The following is a 19,250-nucleotide window of genomic DNA, read 5'->3' as shown; positions in this document are numbered from 1 at the left end:
AGAGAAACGTCTTCAGCAAAATACTAATTATAAAAAGATGTATTCTGATTTTATACAGGAGTATATTAATTTAGGTCATATGAGTCTCGTCAATACGTATGGGAATCCGCACTATTTCCTACCGCATCATGGTGTGTTTAGGGAGCACGCCACCACAACTAAATTACGCGTAGTTTTTGATGCGAGTATGAAGTCTAGTTCCGGCGTATCATTAAACGACATACAAATGATTGGACCTGCTATTCAAGGTGACTTGATTTCTATTTTATTACGTTTTCGCGAGAATAGGTATGTTGCATGCGCTGACATTGAAAAATTTTACAGGCAATTGAATATTGCGGAAGATCAGCGTGACCTGCAGCTGATCTTGTGGCGGGATGATCCCTCAGAGCCGCTGAGGGTGTACCGACTCAACACCGTGACGTACGGAACGGCATCCGCACCGTATCTAAGTTGTAGATGTTTAAAGGAATTAGCCAAACACTCGAATATTCCGTATGTAGCCGATACTATTAATAATTGTTTTTACGTTGACGATCTCATAGTTTCATCGAATTCTATATCCGAATTAGAAAATATTTGTAAAGAAACTAGTAGTCTTTTAGATTCAGCATGTATTAAATTACGAAAGTGGATTTTTAGTCATAATTTAAATTTAATTACGCCTAGCGTTAATGAATCGCAAACACACGATCTATGTTTACTGAATAAAACTTGTAACAATAAAACTTTAGGTATCGGATGGAATAGTCTCGATGATTATATTTATTATTTCACGCAAATTATACAAAAGAGTGAAGTAGTGACAAAACGTATTATTTTATCGTGTGCTTCACAAATATACGATCCGCTAGGATTATTGAGTCCGTTTATTACTATCGCAAAGCATTTATTACAAAGATGTTGGTTGTTAAAATTGACGTGGGATGAATCGGTTCCTAACGAAATTTCGCAAATATGGGATAAGTTTATAAATGGATTATCTTTTCTTAGTAGTTTACGAATACCGTTATGTGCATTGATCCAGTGCGAACCGAACTACATATATTTACCGATGCTTCACAGGTCGCGTACGGAGCTTGCGCATACGCTCGTACGATCGATGCAACAGCTGATGTCACAGTGCGCTTGATATGTTCGAAGGGTAAGATCGCGCCGACTAAACCTACAACTATACCTAGATTAGAGTTGTGTGGTGCGTTGTTAGGTGCACGATTATATTATAAGCTTATTGGATCACTGCGTTCAAATTTTGATAAAATTGTATTTTGGACAGATTCAATTATCGTTTTAGGTTGGTTAGGTATGCCTATTAATTTATTAAAACCTTATGTTCAAAATAGGACGGCAGAGATTCACGAGCTGACCAAGGAACATCCATGGCGTCACGTCGCAGGCAAGGATAATCCAGCCGATTTAGTCTCACGCGGGCAAAGTCTAGAAGCGCTTAGCTCCTCATCTTTATGGTGGGAGGGTCCGTTATTTTTACATAATGTACATTTTGAATTGCCCGATTTAAAACATTCCAAATTAATTAATACAGATTTACCGGAAATTAAATCTACAAATATTTGTTGTCACATAAGTAATAATTTAAACGATAATTTAATTATTTTTTCTCGATTTTCACAATATAATAGACTTAAACGCGCAGCTGCTTATGTATTACGTTTTATTAATAACGCGCGAAATAAAACTAATAAGTGGACAGGTTTATTATCAGTCGAGGAATTAAATCGTGCTGAATTAACGTTAGCAAAGTTGAGTCAACAGGAATCGTTTCCCGATATTTACTATGCGCTTAAAAATAATAAAAATATAACGAATATATCAGGCTACAATCAAATTTCTAAATTAAATGTATTCTTTGACGCAAATAATAATTTAATTCGTGTAGGTGGGCGTATTCAAAATTCGCCAAATTTTAGTTTTAATAAAAAATTTCCTATTTTAATCGCAGCTAATCATCATTTTTCACTTTTGCTTTTTCGGTTCGAGCATGAACGTTTACTCCACGCCGGGCCACAGCTTCTACTGTTTACGATCAGAGAGATGTGGTGGCCGGTCGGCGGCAGAAACCTCGCTAGGAAGGTGGTACATTCGTGCATGCGCTGCGCACGACTACAACCGACTACGGTCGCGCCTATTATGGGGAATCTACCGCAGGAGCGTCTGGACCCAGGTTATCCGTTTATACGTTGTGGTGTCGACTACGCTGGCCCAGTGTTCACGTTGAATCGTAAAGGCAGAGGTGCTAAGTTACAAAAATCGTACATATGCTTATTTATATGTTTTGTTACACGCGCGGTTCACTTGGAACTTGTTAGCGATCTTTCGTCGGAATCATATCTATTAGCTTTGAAACGTTTTATATCGCGGCGAGGTAAACCCGTGACTATCTTTTCTGACAATGGGAAGAATTTTGTCGGTCTCATGAATGAGTTCAAAAAATTTTTAGCTACCTGTTCTGATGAAATTAAAGCATATGCAACTTCGCAAAATATTAATTTTAAAATGATACCTTTTTACGCTAGTCATTTCGGGGGATTGTGGGAAGCTGGAGTAAAAAGCTGCAAGCACCATCTCAAACGTGTAGTAGGTAACGCACATCTAACGTTCGAGGAGTTTAGCACAGTATTGACCCAGGTTGAAGCTGTCCTGAACTCCCGTCCTTTGACCCATCTTTCCACAGATCCCAATGATTTCCTTCCACTTAGCCCTGCACATTTCCTGGTTGGTCGTCCGCTGACTGCACCTGTAACGGCTGAGCTGCTATACGACGTGCCTGAGCTTCGTCTCCCGAGGTTCCAGAGGGTGGAACAAATACGCCAGCACTTTTGGAATCGTTGGTCCAAAGAGTATGTCTCCGAGATGCAAACGCGAACCAGATGGCACCAGCACAAGGGGGAGCTCAAGGAGAACACGCTCGTTCTCATTAAGGACGACCGATTGCCGCCGTTGAAGTGGAGCTTGGGGCGCATCCACGCGACATATCCGGGGAAGGATGGAGTAGCACGAGTGGCCGACATTCGTACTGCAGACGGCATCGTGCGTCGGGCGTTCACTAAAATTTGTCCGCTTCCTTCACCAGATAGCTGATTCTTCGCTTCGTGGTCGACAGTTCGTTGGAACCAGCACGTTCCAAGGCCGGGAGCATGTTGCCGCAACAAAATCGTGCAGAACGGAGCGTTGCGACTGCGTCATCGCGTCGTCACGTCGCGGCGCCGTGCGATTGGCCGCGGATTGACCCCACTGTCCTCTACTACTTCGACTCGCCACGCAACCGCTGAGCAGGACACTCCCTTACTAAAATTAATTAATTCTACCAAACGCACTTTGTAATTTTAAATATTAAACTATATACGCACAAGTTTATTTTCATCTTCTTTTGCCACCTAAAATCCAGAACCAGTACGCTACATGTATCAAATGATAAAAAAATGTTGACTAAGTATTATTTTTATTTTAACGTCTAGTTTAAACTCACCTTAATACCTCAATAAGAAGGTCCAGTATCATAATAACAAATTTCTAATGTAGATGTTTAAAGATCTTGAACATATAATGTGATCTAAATTTATTTTCAAAGAGGAGAGCTATGTTTTATTTTTTTATATAGTGGTAACTAGTAGGAGGCGACTGAGCAGACGCTTCACCTGATAGAAAGTTAGATAGTGTGTTTGTAAAATATAAACTATAAACCTATTCTGCCTGATTCTGGTAACTCTTTCACAAGTAGAAAACTATTATTCCCGAACTTTTTTGTTTTTATCCTGGGTCAACCGTGTCAATAACCGAGACAGCTATTACATAATATGCTATGGACATATAATATATAAAACTAAATGCTGTTTCGATGCTATAATAATACCCAGATCCATAAATCACTCCGATATGAGACACCAATATCACAATAACCTATTTCAGTTGCGATTCCATCGAACCACCCTACAATACGGTTTGGAGAAATTGAAATAATATTACTATAAATTATTCTCTAACCGTAATATAGGCATAGTGCATTAGATTTTTATATCAAACTGTACAATACTTTGAGTTAGTTTATTCTTCTTTTTGAATAAACTAGTTGAGTTGTTAGGCTTTGAGAACCTAGTAGTCACAAATATTACAAGTATATTGATGAATTAAAAAAAGCGCTCAGTGGCTTTGTAATTTTTATAAATACTTCAATAATGTATTTTGTTGAATTTACGAGCCATATAAAAGGCTAAAATCTATAAAGCAGAGAACTTATCCTCAAAATAAACTATTGCCAAAATCAAAGCAATATCATAGTGAAGAGTAATGAAAAGGATAAATGCCTTCACAATTGAGTGAATCGTACAGTTTTGTTAATAGATGGATAGGTAAGGCTGAACAGGGGGACAGGGCTCACGTTCTCATTATTCAAATGCATCGAAGCAAATTATGGTAATCTGGGAAACCTGTTCTGTTTCAGTAATATTAGTATACAAACGTTGACGGCCGTGCTCATTGTCTATAATTTTAGATTTGTTAATTTTAGTAATGAGTCTCTGTTTACCTTAGCTGTTTACTTTCTATTTTTGAAGGAACAATTCATAGTATTATGAGTCAATGTGTATTGTTTCTTATTGAATGCGTACCAAAGTGATATCAATCTAGATTTTCAATCGGCGTACTATTTTTCATATATTAAAAATGAAAAATGACCATATATACAGTATTTTATGGCCATTCAGATGAGCGTAGCAAAGGCTACGCCGTAGACTGTCCATGACGTCTACGAATGGTAGACGAGTAGTCGCCAACTTCACCCAATATATCGCTATAATCTATTAAAAATAGTGGTTCAAGAAATGAAAAAATAGATGCAGATTTTTCTAGTGATCGGCATACCATGAGTATTACATGAACTTTTCAAATCTCTCATCATTATGGTCGCATATACAAATGAAGCATATATGGAAAGACATACAAATAAATAATTATTTACTGTACATGTTGACATGTTTAATATTGTGTAAATCTATGAAATTGTCCCGAAATAGCATAAGCATATTTAATAAATTAAGTATGCATTTGTTTATGTTGAAATGTATATGAATTTCAACATTTATTGTTTATTTATTTAAAAATATAACACAAACACTATTTTAGCAGAAATTTTTGAAACTATATTGAACTCAGCTTATTTTCTGTACAAGTTAATCTGTGCAGATGCAACTCATCTTCCTATTTAATCAAATGAACAAGGTAACTATTTTACGTTACATCGTATGTATACCTAATAGCTTTCACGTTTGTTTCTAATAAACTTGGACCTCAGCTTTTAAACTAATGAAGTTTTCCAACTTTCAGTCTCTTCCCTGATGTAGGTAACTACTGATATTGCAAAGTTTAAAGCCATTTGTCATAATAATATTTTCAGTTAATGGACGTACATTATATTGACTCCTCTAGGACGTGAGCAGTGAGTAATTAACTCAATGGACTGTTTTGATGTTTTAATTTAATGTTTTATTTAATATCCGCTTTAAATTTAATTCGGCCTATATGACGTTGTGGGTTAGTGAAAAAAATAAGAAACATAACTGGATTATAACATAAGGTAAAGTCAAAAAAATAACTCAATCCGTGTTTTGATTTTTTGGTCATGCCTTACACTTCGGAAATTTAATGTGGCTAAAGTAATTTTCCGCGAGCACTGAGCGGAAATTACCACATAGTGAAGTGACGTGTTCGACAAACGTCACGTAGTCGGATCCGAGCGCGGAGATCCTTATATCCAATTTCCGGGCGTTTTTGTTGAAAATGAGAATTAGCTGACATGACGTGTCGGAAGGCTAAATTCAATGATGCCAGTGTATGCAGCCTGCCAGTCGCCACCCTTATCTCGTGTATTTGTGTTACAAAATCATAATCTGTATAACAGCCGCATTTTATAACAACAGTGACAATTTCTCTGCTCCAATTTTAATTTTTAGATGACCATTGAACAATGTCCCATTTTTGCATTTATAATGACAGGAACTAGTAACCCTGAAGTGATATTTCATCCACTCGGGACTCGTTGAGCGAGTTGAAAAAGGTGATTTTTTTATTTAATATATTTTTGTGGGCGAGATTTGGTCGTCAAGTGACTCGTCGGTGTCACTCTTGGAGTCACCGGAGCGCGCGTAACGACCTCGCCGTCTGCTTCTGTGCGCAGCGCGATGAGGGCCGCTCTCGCCTCTCGGATGTAAAATACATCCCTAATCCAACCAATCACACTTCACAAACAAAATTTCATCCACTGATATTTCAACTGGTGTATATTTTGTACTAGAGTCACACTAGAGTTAAGGGTATGATACATAATAGACTGTAGAAGTTAGAATTATGACAAAAATAAATATTCCCTAGTTATTATTAAAAATACGCATTACTATATTCTTTGCTTTAAAATTTAAAAACATTTGTGATAAAATAAATTTTATTACATACACATCTTTTTCATTGTATAAACATTTATTTACATTATAATAATATATCATGAATAGTAATAAATCGATGTTAGCCAGCTAATGGACTAAGGGATAAGAAAAATTTCAAGTAAGCATCTACTTTAGTGGAACGTGAGCAGCCTCTTTTATTTTCTCGTATACTCATGATCTGTATTCGCACTGCTGACTCTACTAATATTGCATTGCAGTTAAATCAATTAGGATTCTTAAAGTCACAGCAACTTTATTTAATACCATGGTAAGTGAGTAAAGTTGAATCAATTTATAAGAAATAAAGTTTTGCTTTTTTTAAAATATGCAAAGTTAATGACTAATGAACTGAAAATACTTTACATAAATGTTTAATTAATAAAGAAGATTAAATTATTTTTCAACACATATAAGTAAAAAAGTAAATCAGAGAGAACGTTCAACTTAAAATGCATTTTTTAAATTTATGTAAAAAATCAAATTATGCAAATTAAAGGATGCTGTGCAGTGTAGGTATCACCTTGATTAGCAATGTTCGTTCGATACACCCCTTTCTTTAAGAAAGTAAATATTAGTTTATAAATATTGTAAATAAGAATGTTAACAAAAACACGTTCGAAAATGTATGCGTACTCCTGTATTTTACCTCGATAACTTCAGTAACAAATTTAAAACGTGACGAACAAATCAAAGAACTACATAACGTTCGTATATTACCTACGCGCCTCAACTCCCAGTCATGGGACCTACTGAAGATGAAAATATAATAATAGAGGCGCATCAAACGTGATGTTATTAAGGGGTTCCGTGACCGGAGTCGCGATCGCAGGCGCGCACGCACCACGCGTGCAACGAATACAAACCTTTTCACATGCAAAACCAATGTCTTTGCAAATTCTATGCGACGCTCTGTAGACTGTAACAGACCGGATGATATATTCAGTGATTCTTTAAGCGCAATCATTTTTCGCTCACATAACATGACTTCACAAACACGTTGAATGCCATAAAACTTTCGCATTTAACTTATCGAAATATGTAAGCTCTCGAGTAGATTAAATATTGTAATGAGATTTTGAAATTCATAAGTGTAAGAATTTATTTTATGTTTGAAATAGTATAGAAACAAAACGCTCTATAAAGCATAAGATTTAGCAGCAAACCACTAAATACAATGTAACCCAATAAACAACTTGGAAGAGTGTAAAACTTTTTAACTATAATTTCTTAGTTGGCCATAAAGGGGAAATACTTTTATTTGTTGTAGAGTGGAAACAACGCCCGTCGGCGCCTAATCAAGGAGTTGGCCGGGAGTCGCGCCGCTAACGAACAGGTGTACCTATAAATATTTTCCGGGGCGATTGCTTCAGGCTTTAATCAGCGCCGCGGCACCACTTTACCGCTTTTCATTGACTCCCGACTGACCTGCCAGCGCCGATTGGAAACCTATACTCCAGGGATATACTGCCAAAGAAAAATCTACGTATTTTTCGATTTTATGGGCTAGAAGAATGGCATTAAATTTATGAATCCCCAGACATTTGTTGACGACAGATTCATAAAATTTATTTTTCATTCGATTTTACGTTGATTATGCAGATTATATTAAAATATTGCGCAGACAGACTTTCCTCCTTTCTATCAATCATATTAAAAACTTAACTTATGCAAAAGAAGGCATAATTAACATAATTTAATAACAAGATTTTCTTATAACTTTGTTAATTACTGTATACCGAGTTGTATCGTTGAACAGTACTTACGTCTATCTACGGGAAGAGTCTTTCTGCCTAACTTTTACTATGTCGTATTAAAAATGTATGCAGCTTCTGAAAGGATAATAAATAGGGTTGATATATTATCATAAATTATTGTTTGTTATTTATTTATAAATTTGAAATATAATTTTGCAAAATAGTTATATTTATACACATAAGTGTATGATTACCAGAAATTAATAATTAGAATGAAAATAAAATAAAAGCTCACTATCACCGCATTTTGTTATATAAATTTAGCGTGCCAGTATTTAACCTCGAACATCTTAACATATATTCAAAGAAATATCCATGACACGTTTAATTAAAATAAACTTCAACTGATAAAAGCTAGATGTTTTCTAAAAGTAACTAAGCATGAGCCCTATTCGTGTGAATGCAGCGCACAGAGCATGTATCTTTATACGTGCAAAGCTTCGTTGCTGCGACTTTTCAATACATGGTAGACTCCGCTGCTTTAATTGGGTTCGCGCCGCTTCTCGCGCTTTGTCCTCGTGATTCAGCCACAAAAATGAACAACCTCGGTGAAACTGCTATCGCTAATTAAAACTGTCGATCGTTTCTTTCATTGCCAGTCCTTTATTTATAGCACTCCATACACAAGTTTTAACGCTCACGAAACGTTTATATGATTTATCACGTTCTCAATTGGTATCTTTCAGATTTTGCATACAATTAAAAATGTAATGCTCTTTTTTTACGCGGAAATAGGAAATGCTTTATTAAGCGCTTTATATGTGATATAGGTAAATATATTCTAACCGATATACAATATATATTTTCTAAAAAGACGCGAATTTTTATAGGAATTTTAGAATCGATAGTTTATTCAATTATGGAAATATTTGTTGTCATTTTAAAATAAGTATTTAACCATTTTTATTTTCATCCGTAATTACAAACATAATTAACTAATTAGAAGTGATTTTAATAAAACATTATTATTGTGTAGAATCTCACAAAAAGGCTACACTTATAAATATATCCCTTATAAGAATCGAAACGAATAAAATATATTACAAATTTTTGACTGAAGGATAATTCCTACATTTTTCTTTTCTCACAAAGAATATTTTAAGTGGTCAAAATTCCTCAACGCAAAAGGGGTTGCTCGTTATTCGTAGGGTAAGTAAATCATGTATATTTATGCAGTAGCACTGTTGTCAACGAAAAATCTATCTATATGGTAAGCAAGTTCCTTATTTGGTCCCAACCTTTATATCATTTGAACTTATATCGTATCATCTGTAATGAATACTAATAAATCAGAAGCATTCGTAAACTTTTCAAGTAAATTAATATAAACTTGTGCAATCCTTCGTGCATTGGTATTCAGAGACTAGTTTCGTATAACGGGAAAATGAAAGATTTTAATGAAAGCCCGCGATCACGGAATCTATATAGAGTAACTAAGTCAAGAGGGATTTTTAATTATTGCGTTATCTTTCATCTATTTCACTTAATTATTTTAATGCGTAGGTATATTGAATAAATTAATAACAGGCGTAACGAATATTAATCTTTATTATTCATTAATATTTTGTTTGCTTATTCAGTCTAACATTATTTAGAAATCCGACAACTTTCTATAAATTATGTAATTTTAAGATTATTTGCGTAAGTATGTATAACACGTTTTATAAAAAATACTGTAAGTGGAACTTTTAATCATCACGATTTAAAAATGCATACAAAAACAACAACAAACCAAACAATCCACGAAAATATTTGCGTGAAGTATCTTAGAACAATATTAAGTAAAATAGTTATAATAAATTGATATTAATACAACAGCTCGTAACGTTACTGTTACCTCGCCCGCAATCGTAACAGCTGCTTACTCCTTTAAGTACTTCGTCTTGTGGCCGACCACATGCCGCTTGGATCGTATTTCTTAATAATTTTATGTTTCTATCATAAAAACATGCAATGTATGTGTGCTCATTGCTATCCTTGTTGCTATCTGATAAGTATTATGAAAAAAGTTATGTCAATCTTTATGCACAAGCAGAACTTTTATTTATTTTTCTTTGACGTTTTGTAATATGTGTTTTTAATAGTGTCCGACCGAACTTTCGGTTTCGGTTTCGGTTTCGGCCGAGTTTCGGCCAAAAATCAAGTTTCGGCCGCAGTTTCGGTTTCGGCCAAAATCGGCCGAAACTTTTGCCGAAACCGAAACTTATTTCGCAAGTTCAGTGAACTTAGTTCACACTCGCCTAACTTCGTTTTCCTCGGCAACGCTTTGACGGACGCTGTCAAAGCGTCGGTTGACCCACGCAAACAATTTTTGATTTTTTGATAGTAATTAATAATTATTATTTTTATATAAGAGGTACCTTAAAGAGACTGATTATTCTTCTAAGTACAAATACCAATCCAAAGTATTAAAGACTCTTTAATAAAGAGAAAGATCTCAAAATACCAAAACTTAGTATTTAAAGTAACAGTAACAATTACTGATTTGATTTAGATGACTGATTTTACTGAGAACTTAATTTGAAAACTTAATAAAAATTAAAATTGTTATTATTTATTTATTTATTTATTATACTTTATTGCATTAAAAATACATAAATACACATAACAAAGACAATACTACAGAAACAGCAAAGGGCGGCCTTATCGCTAGGTAGCGATATCTACCAGGCAACCCAATAATCAGAGGAAATTTAACAATAAGGTGTGGGTGAGCAAAAATAAGGCAATACTAACACATTGAAAAATGTACAAAATAAACATATACAAAGCTAACTACTTACTAATAGTAATATAAAATACATAAAAATAATGAAATAAATAAATACATAAATACGATAATAATTATAATAAATAGTTATACATACACTTACATACAATACATACAATAAATACATAAATACATACATAAATACATATACAAATATATATCCATAGCACACATATATACATGATAAATATTAGTAACTATGCAGAAAATAAGGAATCAGAAAAATAGAATAAAACAAGAAATAAAAATAACCGTAAATACGACAGCTATACAAAATTACTCAAGAGATAGATAATAATTTTTTAATAAAAATTTAAAAGCGTTCAAATTTTGAGCACATCTGACCTTTGTGGGGAGAGAGAACTGCAAACGAATTGTGAAAGAATTTTGTTTTGTGAGCCGGAATCAAAAGTAAAAGGTTAGTAGAGGAGCGTAGATTACTCGAGCTCAAGTATTTGAATTTCTCTCGAAGATAGCTTGGAGCTTTTGGATCAAACAACACACAGTACAGAAGATGAAGGATATGGGAGTTTCGCCTCAGTCGGATAGGGAGCCATTTCAGTCTCTTACGGAAGTCGGAGACGTGGTCAAATTTTCTCAAACCAAAGATAAATCGGATGCAGAAGTTTTGGAGTCTTTCAAGCCTATCCAACTGGGCTTCAGAAAGGTCAAGGTAGGATGTATCAGCATAGTCAAGGTGGGACAGGAGAAGGGAATGAGCAAGCGCTAACTTTGTCGGAATGGGTAGTAGATTACGCAGTCGTCGCAAAGCACCAGCGGAGGCAAACAGCTTCCTGCTCACTTCCTTCAGTTGAGGATCCCAAGACAATGTTTGGTCAATGTATATGCCGAGATCCTTGACGATTTTACTGTAGGGGAGTTGAGTGCCGCACAAATGAACTGAGGGAAGCGAAACCCAGTCAACCTTCGCGATTAGCGATGGGCTACCAACAATGATGAATTGCGTTTTTAGTGGATTGACTTTCAATCCGAACTGGTTGCTCCACTCAACAATAGAGTTCAAGTCATTATTCATTGTTTGAATAGCGTTCGGCAACTCAGCAAGAGTTGACTGGGTATAGATTTATTATTATTAATATTTTAAAAATATTATTTTTTTATTTTATATATTAAATAAATGATTACAACAAATTTAATATACTGTGTTTTCATTTCATGCCCTAAGGCAAAATAATAGGTAAAATGCATCAAAGTTCAGTATTTTTAGAAATTTCATACTTGGCCACGTGAGTTTCGGTTTCGGTTTCGGTTTCGGCCGAAACTGAAGCCACGGCCGAACATTCGGTTTCGGTTTCGGTTTCGGCCTGGAAACCAGTTTCGGTCGGACACTAGTTTTTAAGACATCGCCTTCTACTATCAGAAGCCACTATTTTACATCTTAAAACAAAAACAATTCAGTTGAATCAAATGGATACGTATTATTTAAATATATGAGTGCACTAACAACTAATAACCATAACAAAGGTAACGGAAGAATAAAGTAATAAATAATGACGCGGTCGTAAATGCATAATTATTATTGTATTGCTATAAAATTTTAATTGCTCGATTGTTATTACGTGTTTTCGTTTACAGCTCAAATGGGAAATGCATGAAACTTATTTTATAATAAAATTTATAACGACAAGGATATTCATACTGAATTAGATATTTACTGGTTTAAATAATGGAAGAGTATCCTAATGAAAAGTACGTAGAGTTTATAATAGGATGTTTATTTTATATTAAAGAGACAAAATCCAAATTCAGCTTTGAATGAAAAATCCCTTTTATAAAATGCAATTCGATCACCACGTGTGGTCCTCATTAAATCCCGTTATTTGTTTAGGATTGAGGCACAAACGCGATATTTTCCAAAAGGTATAATTCATGCTATAAAATATTTAGCGAGTATCTCGTTATATTTACGACAAACAAATATGTTTTAAACCTTCTATACTAAATCACACAATGATGTATTAAATTGATGCGTTGGTAAAGCGTTGGTATATCATTTTTAGAAAGAAATGAAAGCATCTTTATCATTATATATATGTATGTAGAGCATTGCTCTATCATTCAGATATAATGAAAATATTCAATTTTTTGTGCTTAAAAATGCATGAAAAAACATAAATAATTATAAACGCCCATAAAATTCAAAGCGTCAAATGTATGTAGGTTTTACAAGTCGACATTTACTACCGCATTGCACGTTGACAGCGAAAATTTTCATTGCAAATTCTGTCACCGTGCCACATGTACGGAGGCTGCACAAACATCCCTGTTATGGATGTCAAACTTAAACGAACCGAAATCGACCCTGCGACGTCGAATAGACATGAACAGTTGGCATAAGGGGTTGCCTGATACTCTATTTTTTTAGCAACTACCTACATGTTTGTACGATTTGAGAATGTTAAGATTTATTTTTTTTTTCGAAAGATTGTATGATTAATCACTTATATATAAGTAGGATCAATTATCGTTAACATATATTAAGAATGCAGACAAGTTATTTGAAATTTATTAATAGATAGGACAGATAAGGTAAACGATATATTCCTTTATAATAATCCGATTAGAATTGATATGGATGAAGCAACCCTAAAGCCGGTATAAATCGAAAGTCTAGACTCAACTATGCTGTAACGAACCGCACTGAAAACATTTCTAAAGAAAACTTTGATGCATGCTCATTTGTAGAAGACACGACGAATTCACAAAGCCAATGCAAATTTATTATTCCTCATTCATTTAACACGTTAGTCTCTTATGTAAATTATATATTTTAACGCATATGTTACATTGTCATAAAATATCATAACCAATTTAATACAAATAACAAGACCAATATTTGATTAAGTCAAAATGAGAGTTTCATTGCGTAAAGTGAACATAGTCAACATCGATAACGCGGTTGTTATGCAATTGAGTAGATAACTGATTGCATACAATCAAAATAACTCAGCCATGTATAATATGCAAACAGTGTCCAAGGATAACATGCATAGAAACAGACTTGTTGGATATAGATATGGCATATTGATCGAGTCATCGATGCGACAACAATTTGCCGGTCCGCTCGACTCCGATGCCGGTATGCAAATGCTAGCGCTCCTACCTCCATTTTCCACTGGGCTGTACTGCCAACTCCATAAAGACGTTCCCTTCAAGGGAAATCGAAAAATCTCAATGCAATTATACATTGGAACTATTTGATTCCAATTTCATTTTCGCATCCTCTCTGGTGAAAACTAGTAATATTATAATAATTAAGTATGTGTACAATTTATCTACATACGATATTGAACGGATGTTGGAAAGACAGTGATATAATTAATTTTGAAATGTATAAAATGAATTGATATACAAATCATTTAAATTGTAAAGACATAAAATTTTTACATAAGTCCGTCAATTTATAAGTCCCAACTCCCACGTGAACTAGGGTGCATGCCGGATGTACCGCTGTCGTCGCAGGAAATTGAGAATGCTGCATAAATCCTGATCCTACAAAACAAATTTGATACGATATAATCCGGATATTGATACGAGACACGACAACGTATATTCTAACAATATCACTGTATTTTTTGTTTGAATTTTATATGTTTTAAGGTATATGAATTTGAAATTGTAATTTTAGGGTAAACGCAGCTATCAACGACCCATCGAAAATCTGAAGGTATTACCGACCTATAAAAGTAATTCGAAATTTAAACGTTTCTAGAACTATTCTAGCTATAGGTAGGCAAAGTTATACACGAATGTGTTACTTGAGCATCGTATACTTTTACGTTAGTGTGAATAACTGTGCAAAAAAGAGTTAAAAAACGTAAGTTGCTGCGGGGTAGCGTGGACGCAGGACATGTCGTACTGTTCCGTTGTTCCTTCGGGTAAGTACTGTGATTTATCTTTTTAAGACATTTACAAACAAATGACATCTATACTTTAATTTATATTACTAAATGTCAATGCATTTAAGTGTCAACTTTTCATTTCTTACAACATTTTATTGATAAAAAGTAATTTGAAACGATAAAACTTTAAATTAAAATGGGACGGTGTTAGCTTCACCAGTTTAAGCCGTGGCAGGTATCAACGACCCGTAAGTCGGCAATGGCAGCAACGTAACTTTTTGTTTTAATTTTCTTTTATGTTATTGTATCACACTAACACAAGTGGTTTTATGGACCAGTTTAAATCTAAGCTATTAGTCTTCATAAAAATCTATTAGCGACTAAACTTTTTTGTCTAGTGTTTACCTTTTAGCGTTGTCAATTTATACAAAGTTATGATATTTTTCGAGGATCGATATGGAATAGTTACAGTAGTAAATCATTGTTTTTTTTGTTCAAACAATATGCATTTGTTCATATTTTGTATGGCATTAATCAATTATAATCTGTTTTATAGTCTGATGGTCAAATGAATTAAAATAACCATTTTTTTTATGGGTCGGTAATACAATTTAGATTTATACTTACATACTTTATTACCGACCCATGTGGGTCGGCAATAGCAACTATAGGAAGCTATTACCGATTTAGTTTCTCATCTACAAATTCAAATTCAAATTGCTTTATTTGCAGAATGTAGAATAAAGATGTTTGTAGATACAGATAATATTGATCCTTAAACATGTAGTTGAGCGTGCAAATATATTTTTACTACTTTTATGACATAATAGGTGCCTATTGAAAATGCTTCTTCATGGTTAAATTAACATAAAACATATAATTATATTTTTTCCAGAAATATGGAGCCAAAAAAGCGGCGAAAAGTATACAATAAAACACAACTCGCCGAAGCAATCAATCAAATAGCATAAGAAAATATCCTAGAGTTTGAAATCCTTAATTTAATATATGTACATATATTAATAGTATTTTGTTGATTAATTTAAAAGTTTATAATTATTTAGTTAATTACTAATAAGCTCATTTGTTTTGTTAAAAATAACTATAATAAAAAATACGAATATATTCGCATTTTTATTTCATTTTATTAAGATCGGTAATCATCATCATCACTAGCTTCTATACATTCCATTGCTGGAAAAAGGCCTCCTCTCACATACGATCGGGAATAGCTGCATAAAAATCGTTAATAGCTTCACAGCCGTTTTTATGGGTCGGTAATTGCAACAATCGACTAAGACACATTGTAAATTATTTTTTACAAGATAATCATTTATTAGAATGTATTTGCTTCAATAAAAACATTTTTTATACATAACACTAGCATATAAAATGAAACTATAAATCTTTAGAAGAACCAGTATACTTAAAAAATATGGTTGATTTGAAAATTGCCTTAGGGGGGTCGTTAATACCTGCGTTTACCTTACTAAAAATAATGGATTTTTGTCTGGTAGAGGGAGAGGTGTATAAGGAAGGTTTAAATTGGATGACATTTAAGATAAATTTAAAGCTTTGCGAATTCAAATATTACTTCATATAATAGTTTTAATTTTGATACTATGTAATATTTTTTTACTTTTTACTTATAACAAAAAAATAAGACATTGATCAATTGTAAAATTATAAACAATGACTATTATCTCTACCAATTTGATACATACATTTCTTCAGGAAATTATGGTTGAAGATAAATTAACTCGGTTCGTGAGTCTTTGCCGTTTTATATTTAAATTATAACGCATTCTAGTGCAGGGATTACTACAAACCGTTTTATTTAAAAATAAGTTTCATTGATAGTACATAGGTACTATCAATGAAACTATCTACTCCTTTTTATAATATAAAGAAATGGTTCTTACGATAAGAAATAATTAGATCACATAATATGTAAAGTCTCTTAGTATTACTTTGAAACATGACTCAAGACTTTTTTGCAGTTCAATATTCTTAACCGAAATGTTTTAGATGTTCTTGTGGTAAAAGCAAGCACATAGAATGTCGGTTGGGTGAAATATTGTCGGGAAAATTGAATACGTGCAGGTATTCACAGTCACTTCAGTGCCCTTTCGCTGTTATGTTACAAGCTCCTAGTACTCTTTCGTGGCTTGAAAAATGATACAAATATAATTTATCTATGGATCAATACTCATACATTCTTCAGTATAGGCAACAAATAGTTATCTCAATCTGTAATACGTTTAAAAGGTTCGCTGCGGTAATGAAAAAATCTATTGAACAGCAACTGTGATTTGATCAGAAATTCTAATGTGAAAATTGTTCAGCGACGGTTTCCACCTGTTCTCGTGATTAAAGTGCGTTGTTCGCAAACACTTGGTGCAAACGAAAACGGCGCGGCGCCAAATGTAAATGTTAGCACAAGAAACCTTTTGCGGTACATCCAAAGAAAATTTACACATCGACTTTAGTAACGTTATTTACATGCTCTCTAAAGAGGTACACACTACATCCGACACATCAAAGTACTGCTTATGGATCTTCAAAGTAATAAACTCGCTAGTCGCTATCTACGTTACATTATTGGTGTACCTTTTAATTGGCGTAGCTTAGTATTTATTCATCTCAAAAATTGTATCACTAGCTGTAAGGTACCTTATCATAAATAAATAAATAAATAAATTAACATTTAACAGATAAAGATTTTATTTTTATAAATAATCAGGTACATAAATTAAACATTAAAACTATCGGTAATAGTTATAAGAAATATTGATATCCTTATTAAAATGAAATTATATCGAATCCTAATAAAAAATAATTTCTCAACAGGTTGATCAATGAATCATGAAGAAAATTTTGCCTTTCTTCCCATCTCAAGCAGTAGGTACATAGGATACATAAATTAACCTTCATAAAGACTTCATAAGGTAATAATATTCATATGGATAGAATTAACATGACCTGAAATTTTTTTACTACGCTTAATATAAAAAAAAATAAGAGAATTATTTTACATAAATCACATTAAATATTTTCACACCGCTAACGGTTGAACCTGCATAACAGTATTTCAGCATATCTCTGTAAAATGTTTATAAACTCTTTAAATGTTGCCACAAATAGCAATGTCTAACTAGTCCAAGTGATTTTATCGACACGGAATAGAACTAGGTAGAGACCGGGGTACATTAAATTCAATAACACGAGTTAGGGAGTTCGACGCTCGCTCCGAGCGTCCTCAAATAAGTAAAGAAGAAAACTTTTTAAAAACTCCGCTCAACTTGTACTGTTATATATGTATAAATATATGCAAGGTAAACTAATGTAAGCGTAAATAACATCATCTAACTGTCTATTGAAAACAAATTTTTGTTTTTATATCGGCTCGTAATGTTATGATTATGATTGAAATCGGCATAATATAATGTAGTACCAACTTGTGAATGCAATTTATTCTTCTTTCCGTAATAATAAGAGGTACGCATTAAATAAAGGAATATGAACGTTAACAACCTCCTCTGCTCTATAAGTTATATAAGATATTGGTGCAAGTTTTAAGTGTCGTTATGGCTTGTGCCTCGTGTGGCGGACATCGCATGCATTATTATTCGTCGCGGCTACGCGACAGTTTACTTGTTAGTAGGTTCTCGACTCACCCCTCTGTAGCGCCTATGACTGAACTAAACTTGTAAGGATTTCGTAGTTTACTCTCTAATTTTCGCTCAAACGTTAACATACACTTTAACTTGCAGCATCCAGTTAACAAAACAATGCTTTCGCAGTAACTGCTCACCTTCATGTAGTCAAGTAAAAACAATAAACGTTTACATAGAATGGTTTTTAATGTTATCACCATTCTTATAAATTTTATATTGAAAAGACCTTTGGCAGAAATTCTAAAAAACTGCTATAATTTACAATTTTATGTGCTATTCTCATGTAGCAAGTGGTCGTTTAATTCAATTTTATAAGCATTACACATCAAAACTGGATTTGTCACTGCAATAATTTTTTGCTTCATTTACGCATAAAAAGTTTCCTGTATAATCATGTAGAATTAATATCAAACAAGATGTAATTATTTTATGATTTACTGCGAAAATCTGCAAGTCAGCTTTCTTTAAAACTACCGAAGGCGTGTAATAAATGCAAACTAATTTTCTGAGGGTCGTTCAGTAGCCGACGGAGGCGGGTTATGCAGGACTGACTCTCATCAAGCAATCATTATGGAGGCGCCATGTTTTTAAAACGGCTTTGGCTAGCACATGCTTCTGATCCAAATTAATCCTCTACTACAATATTGTTTCATAAAATTAGGATAATCTCTTTTAGGAAAATATTTTTCGTTATATAAGATTCAAATTTCAGAGTTTCCAAGGCTGCAACA

Source organism: Colias philodice, chromosome 6 (genome assembly GCF_061535455.1).
Source record: "Colias philodice isolate Cphi_HAF_F1 chromosome 6, ilColPhil1 Martin Lab GWU primary, whole genome shotgun sequence".
In the NCBI taxonomy this organism is placed as follows: Eukaryota; Metazoa; Arthropoda; class Insecta; order Lepidoptera; family Pieridae; genus Colias; species Colias philodice.
This window is presented reverse-complemented; position numbering follows the sequence as displayed.